This window comes from Battus philenor, unplaced genomic scaffold (genome assembly GCF_028537555.1).
Source record: "Battus philenor isolate CCGP_79_NKW_IND1 unplaced genomic scaffold, ilBatPhil1.0.hap1 SCAF_25, whole genome shotgun sequence".
Lineage (NCBI taxonomy): Eukaryota > Metazoa > Arthropoda > Insecta > Lepidoptera > Papilionidae > Battus > Battus philenor.
This window is the reverse complement of record NW_027181688.1, coordinates 99,317-117,383: the sequence shown is the minus strand read 5'-3', so window position 1 is coordinate 117,383 and position 18,067 is coordinate 99,317.

Genomic DNA, 18,067 nt, shown 5'->3' with positions numbered 1-18,067 from the left:
ATATTTTCATATGTATATGTATATCGTTAGCTAATGAATAAATCATCAAAAAAACATTAATTTATTTTTGTTTTATATTTGTATGGGGGTCTTCAAGAAACTCGCAATCATAAATGGGGTCGTGAATGACAAAAGTTTAAGAAGCCCTGATTTATATTAAACATTAAACTTATTTCTTATTTCTTTACTAATTGTTGTCTGCCAAATTAGCTGACGACGAAGCTTTGAACGACATGAATCAAAATCTGAAACATTTTAATTTTTGGAAAATGTTAGACGTATTACAAACGGTTTTTTCCTTCGAGTCGTTACTCTACTGGAAGGTAGTTTTGACATATATTTAAATACACCAACAGTGTGTTGTGAGTTTGTTTCACAGCTTTTTAATAATGTAATTTTCAACTATAGCTTACAATTTGTTGTCTAGGATGTACAGTTCCAGAGGATACAGGTTCCTAGCGGCTATACCCTAAAACACTACACTAAATTAGTAAAACATCCAGTTGTCTGCTCTCGCGTGCATTGTATTGTCTCTCATGATGTTAATGCTGTTAGCCCTAAGGCTTTTACAGCTTCATCTGACATGAGTTCATGGAACAGAAGGGTCCGAAAACTATATTACATTTAATTTCAGATTCCATGACAACATTCGAACGAAGGTACTTTACATCTTAGAGTTTTGATATGTGTGGTGAGTGAGTGCGGTTTGGAGGGCAGTGAAGACCACTCGGCATTCTAAGGAAGAATTCCGATCATACCTCTGATCGAGGATACATTGTTTGCGTGTTTTGCATGCATGCAACCGTACCGTCCGGTGCTTTACTGCAGCCTTCAGTTCCAATCACGACCGCCCGGTGCGATAATAAAAAAGAACCAAGAATAACATGCATTTAAATCCGCTTCAAACCTCAGAGCAGTCGTAAAACTCCCGGCAAACTGCGACAACTCACCGCGCGGTCGCCCAGTTGAACTTGTCCCCGGGGAGATAACATAAGTGCCAACCGGTCCTGGCAACTCGTAGTCTACTGCATTGTCTCAAATGACAGTGCTGCCACTTGAACCTTCATATGTCAGCCTCTTGCTAACACCGCGAAACCCGGGAGAAATAATATTTTTTGTATATACAATGGACTATACAACTTAAGCAATGGGCGCCTGTGTGAACTCCTCGCCGGGATATAAATAGCCATGTAACTGTCACAAATGTTGTTATTAAGTAAGAAAAGGACCAATATTTAGCCACTTCCGCACATGCAGTGGTAGTCGTGCAACAAAGTGCACCGCCCGCCAGCCCGCTGATAATTGCGTATGCGGCTAACAATGCGAATTACACAACCGCCACCGCCAAATCACTCAACACGTGTTTCCCCCCTCCGCGGGGCATCTTCAGGAGTTATGTTACACCGATTAGTGCCAAACACAGAGTCCGGGAAGTTAATAGAATAATTAATAAAATATCCAAGCTACTTTTATTATGTGGTAATCCGGGTAATTTGGGTTATTTATTATTTACGTAACAATTTATTTTTGTATAAGATCATCATTCATCATTTATTCCTATGTCCCCCAAGATGTTGCAGAGCGCGTCCACAGTACGTCGCCATCCCGAGCGGTCTTGTGCCTCGCGCTTTACTTCGCTCCGCGTCATTCCAACTGCCTTCACTTCGTCCGCCGTCAGGTTTGCTCTGGGCGGCCACGTCTTCGCTTTCCTTGAGGATTACATTCTATAAGGTATACCATACGTTAATTGACAGCAAATGAGTTATAAATTGGCCCTTTTTAAAACTCCTACATCTATTACTTTGTCATCACTGTACATATTATTATATAGGGTGGGGCAAAAATTTTTGCAAATAGCAACACTTGATTTCTCCAAAACCGTGAGAGTAAGGGGCCAACGGCGAGACGGAGCACATCTCGACGATGTAATTTTTAAAAAATAAATTTTAATAAATGATAATTACGGTAAATAAATCATAAACAAAATAGCATTTGTACTTTTATTTCTACACATGTTTCAACAGTGCAAAAATTTATGGCCCAACCTGTATTACAAATGAAAATGACCTCTGACCTGTCTTATGACTGAGAGCTATTTCTTCCAAACTGAGGAAGAATATGTACTACAGCAATAAAGGAGTGGCAGTGCTTTTACTAAGATCTAGATACACACAAACGTTTTTTTAGCTAACAATAATCAAATAATCAAAACAGATGTTTATTGTAATGCCTTTTGATATGCCTAATGCGTAATTAAAGTCAATATTAACGCATTTAAGAATCAACATATCGTAATGAATCTTTGTTTTTTACCAAAAGAACCTTGTACAATATATGGAAAAGTTGTTCTAAGGTTATTGCATGGTCAGGGGAAATAGGAATTTATTTCGCACGGGAGTCGCTTTGTGCGCCGCACGTTGGAGGTTCGATAGCTGACTCGACTGTCCCGAAACTTCGCACTTTTATTAAAACCTGTGACGCGCGGGGACGAGAACTTTGTGCTGCAACGAGAAAGGTCACATTACTCATTCTATAGTGAGACACAAAAGAAAATTCTAAAATGTTTTAGCCGAGGCGTGTCGACACAGCTGTTTAAAACCTGTTTGTGATGTAAGTAAGCGCCAAGTTATTTTCCTGCAGAGAGAGCGGCTTTGAGAACCAAGAGCACTTTTGCAGGGGATGAAACGCCGTTGCAGCTGTCAGCAATGCCTTCACAGCCTCTGGTAATGAAACCAACAGTGCTCGTGTCTTGGACCATTAAGAAAATGATTAGTAGAAATACAAATTAAAATAAAATGTAAAACAAAGTTATATACGAGTCAAATAAACTGTGATGCTGTAGTACTCTGTGATTTAGGAACGAGAACGAGAGAAGAAAAGCGATGCCTGAAAGATGATATGAAAGAGAAAGGAAGATAGAGATTATAAAGGAAAGTTTTTAAGATTAATAAGTATGAAAGGAGAATGGTGAATAAGATTAAAATATTGAATAAAAAAATTCCAATGATGTAAACTTCCTGGCCCCAAACACATTGAACAACAAAAAAAAACGTAGAGTCAAAGTCTTAAAGAAGAAAACAATTTAAGTGGTAATAACAAAAAAGGATAAAACTCGCTTCTTATGGCCTCGACTGTGATATTGAGTTTTAAAGTAGCTTAATTCATGACACGACAGACAGATTCCATGCACAACCGAAACAGACTGGCCAAAATAATCCCAGCACTGGAGGGTGAAGAAGAGCGTGGTCATGATTGTTCTTCTTCTTCATGTTGTCATGCGATAGTCGCCCACTGCAAGGCGTTGTCCTCAACCACGACGACCTGTCTCGCTTCCCGCGACCTGGACTATGTCGTCGGCAGACCTGACCTGACCTCGGTTAGCCTTCGCCCCATCGCATCTCCTGGTCACTGAAGGTCAAAGAACCTTACAGTCCCAACGACCGTTGAAATAATATATGAATATAATAATAATAATGATGATAATTAAAATAAAAAAAATATTTCTTAGTACAGAGCTTCAAACCTTAATATACCTCCGTTCAACTTACCGGACCTTCTCATGAAAAAAATCTACAGCAGAATCTTTTGATGAGTTGGCTCGGCACGTTGTCCTAAATATCAAGGCATTTAACGGTCTTTAGCGCTTGGGCAGCGACTTGAAATAAAATAATGTAGCAACTAATATATAAATATATAATTGAGTATTAATTGTATTGTTAATATGTATAAATTTTAGCTATATTTACCCATAAGAGAAAATTGTGTGCCTCGCAGCTGGGAGAAGAAAGATCCGTATCAAATAGCGGCAACCCTCTCCCAACTGTCTGCGTTAAGTAAAAGCGAAAAATAAAAATTGTATAAAAAAACACTAGCGATACAAATTAGAATTAACAAAAAAAGTACAGGGCTTCATATTCAAAATCCATCTGTGATTTTAAATGATCTTCAATAATGGGTTTAGTTTTAAGTATAAATGTTATTTGATGTTTTATACTGTCGCTCGACGCTCCAGTTGTGCTTTCTGTCCGTGCGTTTCAGTTTTGATTCGGCGAGTTGGTAATTAGGTTTGTCGCCCCATCGGCGCCGGCAACGCTCAGCCCGTGCTCCGATCTAGTTTTGCTTGGGGTCTGGGTCCAAGTGCGGGACTCCATCAAGTTTTTATCTTATTAGCAGAGCGCGATGTCCGGGCAAGTTTTTTGCCACGTGTCCCTTTTCATTCATATTTATTAAGGCTTGCTATTAAAATTGTTACATATAAATACAAAACTATAAAAAAAACATTATCAATTTCAATTGTAATGACAGGCAACCTAACTTAAGGACGGCAAATATTGTGAAAAAAAAATAGTTTTTCACATACATTTTTTTTAATTTTCTTTCTCTTCTTTCATACTTCATATTATCTGTCGTTCATTTCTTCCTTTCCACAATTCCACTATCTTTCTCTTTCGCTCCATATCGCCTTTCATTCATTTACTACTTTTACATTTTCTTATATTCTATATCACATTACTTTATTTTGCTTTTATTTCATCTTTGTGTTATTTGTTTAATTTTTTTTACTTTTTTAGTTTTTATTGCTTTTCCTATAATTTTATTACAGAGGTGAATGAACTCTATTTTAGTTTTTTCGTCGCATATCAGGGAGGCAAAGCGAGGTTGGATCCAGATCCCTCCTTGGCTCTCCTATGGTCACAGCTCTACTCGGGTAGTTACTAGAAAAAGTTCACCTGCCTCTCCTATTAATCCCCGAGCTAACAGCATCATCATCAACCGAGAATAAGCGTGTGCGTTAACGTAAGGTGAAAAGAAGCATTCCAAGAAAACCTATTTGATCAGGTCAAAAATATCAAAATCAGAATAAAACTAATGTAATAGCTGTAAAGAAGAGAGCTAAATCACTCAAGTGGCATTGGACAACACCTGATGCACATACAGAACAGAGTGGCAAAACACCTAACAGAGTGGCAAAACACCTAACAGAGTGGCAAAACACCTAACAGAGTGGCAAAACACCTAACAGAGTGGCAAAACACCTAACAGACTGGCAAAACACCTAACAGACTGGCAAAACACCTAACAGAGTGGCAAAACACCTAACAGACTGGCAAAACACCTAACAGAGTGGCAAAACACCTAACAGAGTGGCAAAACACCTAACAGAGTGGGTGCCAACAGACATGAAAATAAAAAAAGGGCGACTAAATAAATAGTGGAATAAAATATTTAACCAGAGACGGAACATATGGATGCGTGAGCCACGGGAAGGTCATCAATTTTAAACAATTAGGTGTGGCCTATGCCAAAGATTCGACTACTACTTAGGAATACAAATAAAAGGTACTTATATTTTATTTATTAATGACAGGCAAACATAACACGCGCTGGGTTCACAAAATAAAACCGACAATAATTATACTTATTCATATACTTCCCATTCTAAACTGCACGGAGTTATATCAGATTTATTACTTTTGATTTTTGAATAATACTTGTTCTGACCGTGCAAAAGTAAAGTGTACGGTATTGCCGGACGTCTGCGTGTGTCCGGCGGTGCGGTGCGGCGGGAGGGGGAGGGGGAGGGGAGTGGGAGGGGGAGGGGACGTCCGGATTCGATTTATCAGGCTGCACACATGAACAATGGAGCCGCCACGCGGACGCGTCGACGTCCATTAAAACTAAATTGTTAAGTAAATGTAATTCGGTAGCGATTGATGACAGGGCGCGCGCGGGACGATGCGGGGGGAGGCGGGGTAGGGGAGGGGGAGCGGTGCTATTGTGTGAACGTTGGTAGATAATCGAATGTGTTTGCACTGCGCTCCGGGATTCTCTATAGCAGTGATTCCCAAAGTGGTCTATATCGAACCCTAGGGGTCTATGACAATTTGCAAGGGGTCTACGTCAGCGAAAAAAATTTGGGGGTCCACGAAACTAAAATGAGGGTCTATGATAGTGGATCTCAACACAAACACTGATAGTACCTATTTACATAACAGATACACAATTTTATTTTGAGTAGTTTTAATTTAAATTCAATTAATAAGTATGTAAATTAACATGTGTTTTTACTTTAAGTTTTTAACACTAAACTTCACTACAGTTAGATATTTACAGGAAATCAATATCAGGTAAGTAGGGGGTCTGCCCAACACGGAAAAACAAGGTAAGGGGTCTACGACACAAAAAAGTTTGGGGAACTCTGATCTATAGAATGACCTTGTGTCCTAAGTTTATGATATAAAATAATATTATAACTGAGATCTGTGTAGTAAGTATATCGTGTCTCTGTATGTCTTTCGTCACCTCGGCCGAAGGAAGGAACGCAACCATCACTATCGCTACCGGCTGACATATCGATGGAAGCGCGTTGACCGCGCAGGGGCAACATCACGTCATCGTCAGCGGCGCGTCGAAAGGGGGAATCACACCACAGAAATGTAATTCTTTATTTAAATCAGTATGAATACGGATGAAGTTAGAATGAATAAACCCGGAAAGACCCGTGTCTCTCCCGACCGCCGAGTAGTCCTCGCTTCGTGCTACATACTCTACGCCCCACCTCACTACACTATACACCTACACGGTTATAGATCTCCACGTGTAGACGTCTTCGTCGTAACTGAGGTACGATCGGTGTAACATAACTCCTGATGATGCCCCGTGGAGGGGTGAAACACGTGTTGAGTGATTTGGCGGTGACAGTTGTGCGATTCGCATTGTTTGCCGCATACGCATTTATTAGTGGGCTGGCGGGCGGTGCAATTTGTTGCACGACTACCACTGCATGTGCGGAAGTGGCTAAATATTGGTCCTTTTCTAACTTAGAAAGGAAGTCCATCCTCTTCCGCAAGGTAACGCCTGATTCCATTAAATATAATAACTTCTGTAAGTAATAGAATAATTTCATCCGCTCTTACTTTACCATCGCTAACAGAAACCCCGGTCGCTGCAGCAACTTTCGCAGCCGCGCGTAACGCTTTCAAACATTTTCAATAAAATTCCTTTTGAATGCAAATCACTGTCGAAATCAGGAGATGTATTTTTAATATCTCGTCCGCTTGCGCGGCGCCGGCCGGGGCAGTTTTTAATTTTGTTGTTCACTCCCCAGTTTCATTATGGACTCCGTTCTGTTCCGCTGGAATTGTCTTTATGAATCCTTTGTTTCCTAACATTATTAATTCGTCCAAAGACATTGGACTACTTTGATTTGAAGTTTTTATTCATTTATTCTTAGTATTATCCACTAAGGATCGGTGGCCACGTGTGTACTTCATGTGACATATGTCATATGACAGTAGAAATACTTAAATTAGATTGAACTCTCCCGCAAAGTACTTGAAATTGAAGTTCTAAACACGACCTGATATAACAAGAGCCCACAAAACATGAACACAGATGCAGTAGTAGACCAATTCATTGCCAAATTTTATTATTACTTAGAATTTTTTTACACTATAACAGGATTTTTTTAAAATTTACTGACATTACACGGGAACGTATAGTAATACCTAAACATTTGGCCACAAAAGATTTAGTAATTTTACTAATTCGACTAATTTAGCTGGATTGAAAAAAATCTTAGGACCGCATCGGCTTGTGCGAACACGGGCAACAGCATTAGCTGATAACTAACTGAACTGCTTTCTCTGATTATGAACTGTTAAAACTGTTTTATTATACACCGTCTCATTCTATGAAAGATGTTCTCTTGAAGCTCATTGGCTCATTTCAATTCAATTCATGTGATACGATATCTAATGTGAAAGTCTGACTGGAGGTCCTTGAGACAGCATTCAATATTATTAGCGCACTTGCTGTAGAGTAGGTGAGGCCGGAATAAACAATGAATCGAATAAAAAATCTTTTAATAAAGCCGCCCAAACTCAGAATGTTCCTCTCAAAAAATCCGGCAAGTGTTCGTGGTTCATCTGGCTCGAGGGAACGATTCATTTTGTCGACGCCGAAATGAAACAAACTGCAACTGTGTCTATGTTAACACGTCGATACTGACATTCAATCTACTCGTAGCGCCATCTAGTGTTGACATGCAGGAACTAATTGAACAAAGCTAATGTTCAATTTATATAAAATGGGAGTAAATCGTTATATTTTTATGGGAAAAAAAAACATAGAAACTCGCTATATCATTACGCTAAATGTCATCTATTAAACTAATGGGTCATATGTATAATTGTGACATTAAAAGTAAGGTCGACATTAAACAATCACAAGTGCTAGAGAAAAGTAATTTGATACAATAAGTCGGAAATTATGCAAAAAAAACTGTAGGTGAGGTAGTACAAGAGCTCTGCTATTTTAGGGCAGATGTGTGCGGCGATTATAAATAATTCATACGGTTAAGGGCCATTGTAATGTACTTAGGATAGAGAACCTCTCTACCTAAAAATCCTTGACTTGTAAAGTCCTTTATGTTACGAACGCAATAATTTTTTTTATTTTAATTTAACAAACCAGTTACATCGCTTAAAATATGTAACAATATACAACTTCACGTACATATGTAAAAATAAAGCGAGCAACTCGTTCGATATGAACATTACTTGCTGCGAAATGTGTACAAAAATATGTGAAGTTTATTAGTAATGAAAAGGAAAATGAAATTACTTGATATGTAGTAACATGTTTTCCATTTTGTTACATGAAAGGCACATGCGGAGGCACTGGCGAATGATGGCGGTGGGATCCGAGTGAACAGTGAATGTCCAGAGGAAGTGGTAAATTTTGTTGGACACGTGGCGCAGGATATCTACCAATGTAGTAATGAACATGTCAAGTTATTGTACATTTTTTTGGTACAAACAAACTACTTGCTTGGTTTCGATTGAAGTCAATGCAGCTAGTCCAGGGGCTTTTACAGCTTCATTTGAATTTAGTTCACGGAATTCAAGAGTTCATGAATTTATTAAAAATTATTCCAGTTACTAGATGATGTTCGCACGTAGTAAAGCGCTCTACCCGAGTAGAGCTGTGTAGTTTTGATGTTGTGTATGCGGCTTGGGTCGGCAGCGTGGACAACGGGCGAGCCAAGGAGGGATCCGGATCCTCCCCGGTTCCCCACGTTGTTCTTGGTTATCAGGTAGGAGACTGTCTCTGACACAGATATTGTGGCGTGGTGTGTAGCGTCTTGTCCTGGCGTGTAGAACGCGGTGTATAATAACACACAATAGATGTTTTACATGTACACGTTTCAACACGGTATGTTCGGTAATTTTACAATTATTTATTTTGAATAAATGTAAAGTTTTAACACGAGCCAGCAACGAACGAAGACGAACAAAACAATTTTAAGTATGCAAATGATTTATTCAATATTCAACATTCTTATTGGCTGTTTAATTCGGTGTTGAGATGTTTACAAAACGCAAACAATGGCCACTATACAGTTAGTTGTATGATTCATTTTTTATTCATAATATTACGTACATTTTCGTTCGACTCTTGCATCCACAAACTGGAAATGCTTTGATAAAAATGAAAACATCCCTTTGTCTCTTGTTGACTTTAAAGAGTGAAGACTTCTTGTTGCAGCACTGCCGCGCGGGTGTTGCTCTCTGTGCAATCAGCAGCACCTCCCCCCCTCTCTCCCGCGCGCGCCCCTGCGGCGCCTGCAATCAGCCGCCGCGCTAACGAACCGCTCTAATTGGTCGATTGCGGGCCGCCGCCGGCAAATTGGCCGCGGCCGCCGGCGCCCGACGCGATGTCCCGTGATTTTGAAATACGAACACATGACGCGATTAAACCTCTCAGCGTTATTAGTTACATTGTGTCCTGCGATATACACCTATCCCCCGATTTACACGGTAGATACATTCCTGAGAAAAACTTGTAAATTGAAAATTAAAAATTTTCAAGTCAAAACCGTGCAAATCGAAAAGCTTACAGAAAATGCCTAATTTTGCTATTTAACAGTTGTGATTTATTTTCTATATTTTTAGGTGTACACAGAAATAAAAATAACCAGTTACAATATTTAATATATTACGGAAAAACTGTTTTGTTTATTTAACTACAATACATTAAACAGAAAAACAAAAAATAGAATCAAAGGTGTTTTATTATCCTTTATTACAGAAAATACTCTCATTCTTTTTTCGGAATCGAAGGATCGAATTCACTTTCATCACTCGAAGTTATTTTTGCCGATTCGATGTTTGAAGCAGAAATATTTACATTATGAGAGATGGTTATAAAATCGGTTATTAAAACAACAAAAAAAACTTATTTGGAAAACCGTGTAAAAGCAAAAACGTGTAAAACGAGTACCGTTTAAACCGAGGGATAGGTGTACTTCGTAGAAGATAGCGCACCTTAGATGTCTAGGCTTCCTGTCTTTATCTATACCTGATAGAACATAGAAGCCAACTCCGTTGACAGATCTGTGCGTAAGAAAAGGTCCAATATTTAGCCACTTCCGCACATGCAGTGGTAGTCGTGCAATGAAATGCACCGCCCGCCAGCCCGCTGATAAACACAGTCTTTTTTTTTACACCGATTACTGCCAAACAGAGTCACTTATCGGTGTAACATAACTCCTGAAGATGCCCCGTGGAGGGGTGAAACACGTGTTGAGTAATTTGACGGTGGCGGTTGTGTGATTCGCATTGTTTGCCGCATACGCATTTATCAGCGGGCTGGCGGGCGGTGCACTTTATTGCACGACTACCACTGCATGTGCGGAAGTGGCTAAATATTGGTCCTTTTCTTACTATACACCTACACGGATACAGTCCCACTTCGTGCGAACATCACACTTATAACAGAAGAACAATCGGCCAGCGTATATTAGTGAAAACTAAAAATGTAGTTAAAATACAATTTGCGTTCCGTGCCTAATTGCAGCAGTCGCGGCTCGGTGCGCGTCTTGTTCCGGTTCATTAGCTCGGCAACAAAGCTCCGCGTTTACATTTCCTTTAATTGCTTCCACGGAGCTGTAGACGCGAGATGAGACATTAGCTTAAAAGCAATTGTGTTATTAAAGTACGTTCAATGCGTGTGAGTAGCAACAGATATAGGCTCGACACTTCGAAATGTCCACACGTTGAGTTAGATACTAAACGCGAATAATATTGTCACGACCGCAGGTTGGAGATAAGGAAACCAAGACTCACCAAAAATACGCCTTTTAATGTTCTAGAGTTCAACGAAAGTGGCAGCGATTCTCTACTGCTCTTACTATTATGAGTCTTCTTGTTATTCACTTCTCTTCAGGATGTAGACTAACCTAGAATGACACTATCAATTTTCTTGCAGGCCAGCTGCAATATAAAACCTATGCAGTTTACAAAACTATAATTTGGATACTCGCTCTAATGGATCTTAGTCATATCAACTTCTTGAAACTTTTCTAAACATCTTTTGTGTGTGAGCTACATTGACGTTGCCTATCTTGGAACGCCAGTGACATATAATCCTGCAACTTTGACCGACCGATAGATGTATATATATATATATATATATATATATATGTTTTTTTTATAGAGTTTTAAAAATACTTTTACGTATCATAGGGCCTAATGTTGGTGCCCCGTATGTCGGACTCGATCTAGACATCAATACCGACTAAAAACAATCCTCTCTCTTCAGTATCCCTGGTCCCCACGGCATGGCCGTTAGGCATTACTTCGCGGGGGGGATTTAGCTGCAGCTTTCTCTGATAAAGTGGCTGTTCAGGCCAACTTCCTCCGCTCCTGCTCTATTTTTCGCAACTCCTTTAGCACCGTCGTACAGTACGCGCTCGTAAGTTCCCAGGCCGAAGGCGAGGATAGCATTGTAACTATCAGAGTTTCAGGATAGATTTTGCATCCTACACCTTCTTCCCAATACCTCCTGGCTTCGTTAAATCGGGGGCAGACGAAAAAGACATGCTCTGCATCTTCAATCATTCCGACACAATTAGGACAGTCAGGGGAATCTTCGTATTTGAACCTATGGAGATACGCTCGGTAACAGCCGTGGCCGGATATCATCTGAGTCAGGTAGTAGTTCAACTCTCCATGATCTCGGTTCACCCATGGCTCTAGGTTTGGTATTAGCTTACGCGTCCATTTTCCTTTCGTCGACTTATCCCAGGACGATTGCCACTGTTGCAAGCTTTTCAGTCTTCCCCGAATTCTAAGTTCAGCTGAAGTTGGGTCTGATTTGCTTTTTTTGCTTCGGTACAGATCAGTTCTTTCGTCTGCAAGAAGCGCAACAGGAACCATACCTGCTATCACGCAGAGTGCTGACTCTATAAACAGAGGCGATTCTCCGTCGGGACTCCTGTTTGCTCAGTGCGTCGGACCATATGGGTACTCCGTACATAAGCACTGACGTAGTCACCGACGCTAATAACTTCCTTCTGTTTTGCTTGGGACCTCCGACATTAGGCATGAGTCGGCAGAGTTTAGCTGTCACCAGAGACGCTTTCGCTGCTGCTCTCTCAGCCTGATCTTTAAAGTTTAGCCTATGGTCGATCATTACTCCAAGGTACCGTATAGCTGGTTGAGTTGCGATTTCACAGCTGCCGACATTGAGTGTGATAGTCTCCGCAACTCTCCTGCCAGTAATGAGCACTGCTTCCGTCTTCTGCTCAGCCAGTTCTAGTCCGACTGACCTCATCCACAGGGTGATTATTTGGAAGGATCTTTCAAATGCCCACTTCACTTCCTCCACGTGTTTCGCTACTATAACGACTGCTAGATCATCAGCGAATGCGACGAGTTTAGTTTCGCTGGGTAGATGTTTCTTTAGGAGTCCATCGTACATAGCGTTCCACAAAAGTGGCCCTAGTACTGACCCCTGTGGGACGCCTCCAGTGACTTTGTACTCCTCCGTCCCGGTTTCCGTAGTGTACATGAGGACCCTATCAGAGAAGTAACTAGCGACTATTTTACGTAGGTATAGAGGTACATTCAGTGAGCTAAGTGCCCCCATGATAACCTCCCATTTTGCTGAGTTAAAGGCGTTTTTAATGTCCAAGGTGGCAACCAGGCAGTATTTTATCGAGCCTCTCTTCCATCTTTTCCCAGACACTGCTAGTTTTGCTATATTGACTACTTGCTCTATAGCGTCTAGCGTAGACCGGCCTTTTCTGAACCCATATTGTGAGTTAGCTAGGTGGGGTTCAACTGCTGCTTCGATCCTGCTGTGGATAATACGTTCTAGTATTTTCCCCGCAGTATCCAGCATACAGAGGGGCCGGTATGACGATGGCTCGTCTGGTGGCTTCTTACCTTTAGGGAGAAGTACCAGTCTCTGTCGTTTCCACGCGGTAGGAAAGGTGCCTTCCAGTAAGCAGCTATTGTAGGCCTCCAAGAAGACTCCTGGTGTTGCTACAATAGCTTGCTTAAGAGCTACGTTGGGGATCCCATCCGGTCCCGGAGCTTTGTTGTTTCCAACCCTACCGCATGCTACCATTAGCTCCTTCTCGGTAATAGGGGGGATTTCATTCGGATCCACAATCCCTAGTTGAAAGGAGGATTTTGGTTGCGTGGGGAACAGAGCTCTTACAATTCTTCCTAGTAGAATAGGACAAGTGGGCGTTGTATTCTCATGTCTCAGTTGTTTAACTACAAACTGGTACGGCTTGCCCCATGGATTCTTTTCAACCTCTTCCAACAATATTTTCCACGCGTTTCTCTTGCTCTCTTTAATGGATTTATTTAATTTTAATCGCGCTTCCTTATATTTGTCGTAGAGCTGCTCGAATTGTGGTGTTTTCCGAGCCCGTTGGGAGGTTGTACGCGCCTTAACACATATTTTCCTAAGCTCAGCAATGTTATCATTCCACCAGTACACCGGTGGGGTTCGGTTGTTGTTGCGTCGCCTTGGCATTGTTGCATCGCAGGCTACAGTCAGCCTCCTTATGATTTCCTCCTGATGATGATGTGTGTGTGTGTGTGTGTGTGTATCGGTATATCTATATCCGTGATATTTTAGTTTAAAGTTTGTAGATTTCGGAGGTGCCTTTGCTGGGCCAAGCTTATTAAGTAACTTAAGTGTCGTGGAATAAGACGGAAGTGAAAGATTTTTTCGAAAAGGCTATGAATCTACGGAGTGATTCTTGTAGAACCTTTGTAAGTTTGCCCTTTTTCGGAGTAAAATATGTCGGGTGTTATCGACATCGGAGTGAATCGCCTGTTAAAGACACACATGTGTAGTTTATTTCTCTCTATTCATACAAATTGTTGGACTTTTTATTCGAAAATATAAAGAGTAAAAAAAGTGACTTTTTAATCAAACAATAATGTAATGTGTCGTAGTTGTGACGACGATCTTGACCGTATTCGCCGCTAACGACTAAAAACATCTGCCACAGGTTTTTATTTTACTTTTCCAGTTTCCATTTCTACAGTCTATAATATAGGAAGGGGATGAAATTGTATGATATATATGATAAAGTTGCTCTATTAGAAACAGAAACTACAACAAAAACGCGAAAGATAAAGAATTAATTTTAAAAAACTTATCGTAACGAAAATTTCAGTTCGTTGACATTATTTCACGAATGTATATATAAAACGAGATATGGACGCAAGTCGTGAACCATTAAGTAACTAAGTCTGTGATAGTTGAAACAAAATCTGTGATATCTTGGGAATGCAGGAGTGGGATGTAAAAGGAAGTCTGAACGAAATGCAAAAATGTAACAAAAGGTTAGAGCAGAGTTCCCCAAACTTTTGTCTCGTAGACCCCTTGCCATGTTTTTCCGTGTTGGGTAGACCCCTACTTACCTGATATTGATTTCCTGTAAATATCTAACTGTAATGAAGTTTAGTGTTAAAAACTTAAAGTAAAAACACATGTTAATTTATACATTTATTAATTGAATTCAAATTAAAACTACTCAAAATAAAATTTTGTATCTGTTATGTAAAATATACGTAACAGTAAATAAACAATTTTTTTACTTCTTAGGTACTTTTATAAATAATGTAAATGTTTTGATATTATAAGATAGTATGATGTAAGTAAATAGGTACTATCAGTGTATGTGTTGAGATCCACTATCGTGAACATTTTCATTTCATGGACCCCCAAATTTTTTTCGCTGACGTAGACCCTTTGCAGGTTGTCATAGACCCCTAGGGGTCGATATAGACCACTTTGGGAATCACTGGATTAGAGGAAAGAAACAAAAGGTGGTGAATAAATGAAAATATGAAGCACGAAAGAAGAAAACAAAATCAAAACTGATAAAATAAATAAACGAATAAATAAACAAAAAACCTATCCCACATGTAGGTATTAAAAATGATGCCTTAAGTAATAATTTTTATATATATATATATATACACTTAACTATACTTTGACTTACATATGTAAAACCAAAGTTGGCAACCTGCAATGTGAACCACATGTAAATTTAATAATGATAACGATTTGAAAAGTAAAACCAAATAACATAACATAGTATTATAGTAATAAGCATTGCTTTAACCCTTAATAACCTAGAGTTTCAATTTTGATACCAATCATTTAAACCGAATGTTCACATTACTATTAGTTTTTTTTATAGGTTGGCTGTACGTTTTTTACTGTTGTATAATACTCTTTCCAGCGAAATTAAAAAAAAAAACTATTTTTCCCTTCATCTAGACCCTCAAGCAAACAGTAATATTTAAAAAAAAATCACTTTCGTAAATCAGGCTATTAAGGGTTAACATCGTAAAGGAAGCACTGAAGATATCGACTTGGTTTTTTTGTTATTGGTTACGGCACACTGTTCTCCGTAACAGGTACAAAAGGGCAGTTCAATGAAAATGTGAATACTGATTAGACTATCACATTATTGTCACCATATTTAAAGAAATCAGGCGTTACCTCGCGGAAGTCCATCCTAAGTAAAAAAAGGACCAACATTTAGCCACTTCCGCACATGCAGTAGTAGTCGTACAATAAAATGCACCGCCCGCCAGCCCGCTGATAACACAGAGACGACTCTGTGTTTGGCACTAATCGGTGTAACATAACTACTGAAGATGCCCCGTGGAGATGTGAAACACGTGTCGAGTAGTTTGGCGGTGGCAGTTGTGTGATTCGCATTGTTTGCCGCATACGCATTTATCAGCGGGCTGACGGGCGGTGCACTTTGTTGCACGACTACCACTGCATGTGCGGAAGTGGCTAAATATTGGTCCTTTTCTTAATTATTGTCACCGGTAGCCGAGTTGGATCATGTTCGCTGCACTAAATTACCCCAAGAAACTAAGACCTCAACTGCACTGTAACGGTATTCGATCTAGTGTTAATAAAACTGTCTCAATTTGAGACCGGACAGATATTGCGGTAGTCTTTTCGTAGATGGGTAAAGCTTTGTTAAGTTTAAACAAACTGATTCATAATTATTCTACTGCTCTGAAATATATGCTTCGTTATACTGGAAAACAGTATAATTTACTATCGATACGTTTTGGGCCAGAAGCCGTTTGCGACTTTGTTTTTTTATTGACAATAGACAAAGCACTTGACCTCTGTCTTGCCTATGTTATATCGAGGTCTGCGATGCTACGTGCTTGTCTAGAAGAAACCTATTGACTTTTGAAATAAATACTACTAAGTTATAGTTAGGAAGCAATGTACAAGAAAAGGTAAAGAATGAAAGATATAGTAAATGAGTTCGCTTCTAAAACAAGTCTTGTTCTATTCTTCAAGCGCATCAACAACTGTTCTTTTTTAAAAAGTCTTCCGCCTCATCCTGTAACTTGCGTCAGTCATTTTTTATTTTCATGTAAGTTTACTCGGCATTCGCAAGTGACTTTTGATATTGTACCTTGGTCCAAGTGACTTTTGATACTGTACCTTGGTCCAAGTGACTTTTGATTCTGTACCTTGGTCCAAGTGACTTTTAATACTGTACCTTGGTCCAAGTGACTTTTGATACTGTACCTTTGTCCAAGTGACTTTTGATTCTGTACCTTGGTCCAAGTGACTTTTGATACAGTACCTTGGTCCAAGTGACTTTTGATACTGTACCTTGGTCCAAGTGACTTTTGATACTGTACCTTGGTCCAAGTGACTTTTGATACTGTACCTTGGTTCGTCTCACAAGCTAGCAGTGTTTCCCGTGTACTTTGGAGCTTTACCCAAAACCACGCAAGTGCATTTCGTGGCCAGAGTCGGAGGTGGGTGCAAATAAAACGCAGCGAACTTTTAATCCCGTTTATTATTCGTTACAAGAGTACCCATAAACACGCGCGTCTGCACATCCAATATCAAAGTAAACAATACGTGTACACAGTATATATATCAATACAATGTAAATATATCATAGCTATCATCTATCCAACGAGGTCGGCAGGGGGGCGGCGCGCACGAGACGGCAGCGCACGACGACACCCGCGCCGCCGTCTCTCTCACAGGTTTACAACTACATGAAACATATGTTTAATAATTTACAAATCCTTTTTCTGTAAACTATTAAATTGATAAACACAAAGAGAATAAAAACTAAAAATTGAAAACGAGTCCAAAACTTGAACTGAATGCCAACATCAAACACAGCTGTTTAACCTCTAATGTTGAGATGTACCAATTTATTTCTGATGAAGCCTTTTCTCCAGAAACAACCAAATCTAAAGAAGCCGTGGACACGGATGCAGTAGACTCGACCTACCTTTAAAATGCAAGAAACAATATAACTGTTGGGAATCACATAAGTCTAATATTCCCCCTCCATAACGTTAATAGACAACGAACTGAAGGAAGCGACACCGATATGACGCAAAAAACAACAGCCGCGTCGTACATAACTCATTTTAAGGGAAAGCATTATTCATTAAACAGTAAAAATCACAGACCAATGGGTGAAAATATTAAAAAAATATATAATTTCAAACACAAAGACTTTAATGTTGATGACAAAGACAACTGGTATGGAACAATGGGGCGCTATCTGGACATGTCCTGCGTGAACTAATGAACTTAGGTTAGGACATAATACAATGCCGATTTCCAAAGTGGACGGAGTTCACTAAAGTTTTCCTGTCTCAAAGTAGAAAGTAGATCATCAAACGTTCAAAGCTCAGGACCTATGAGTCTGTTTGTGCAGCTGAGATGCGAGGGGGAT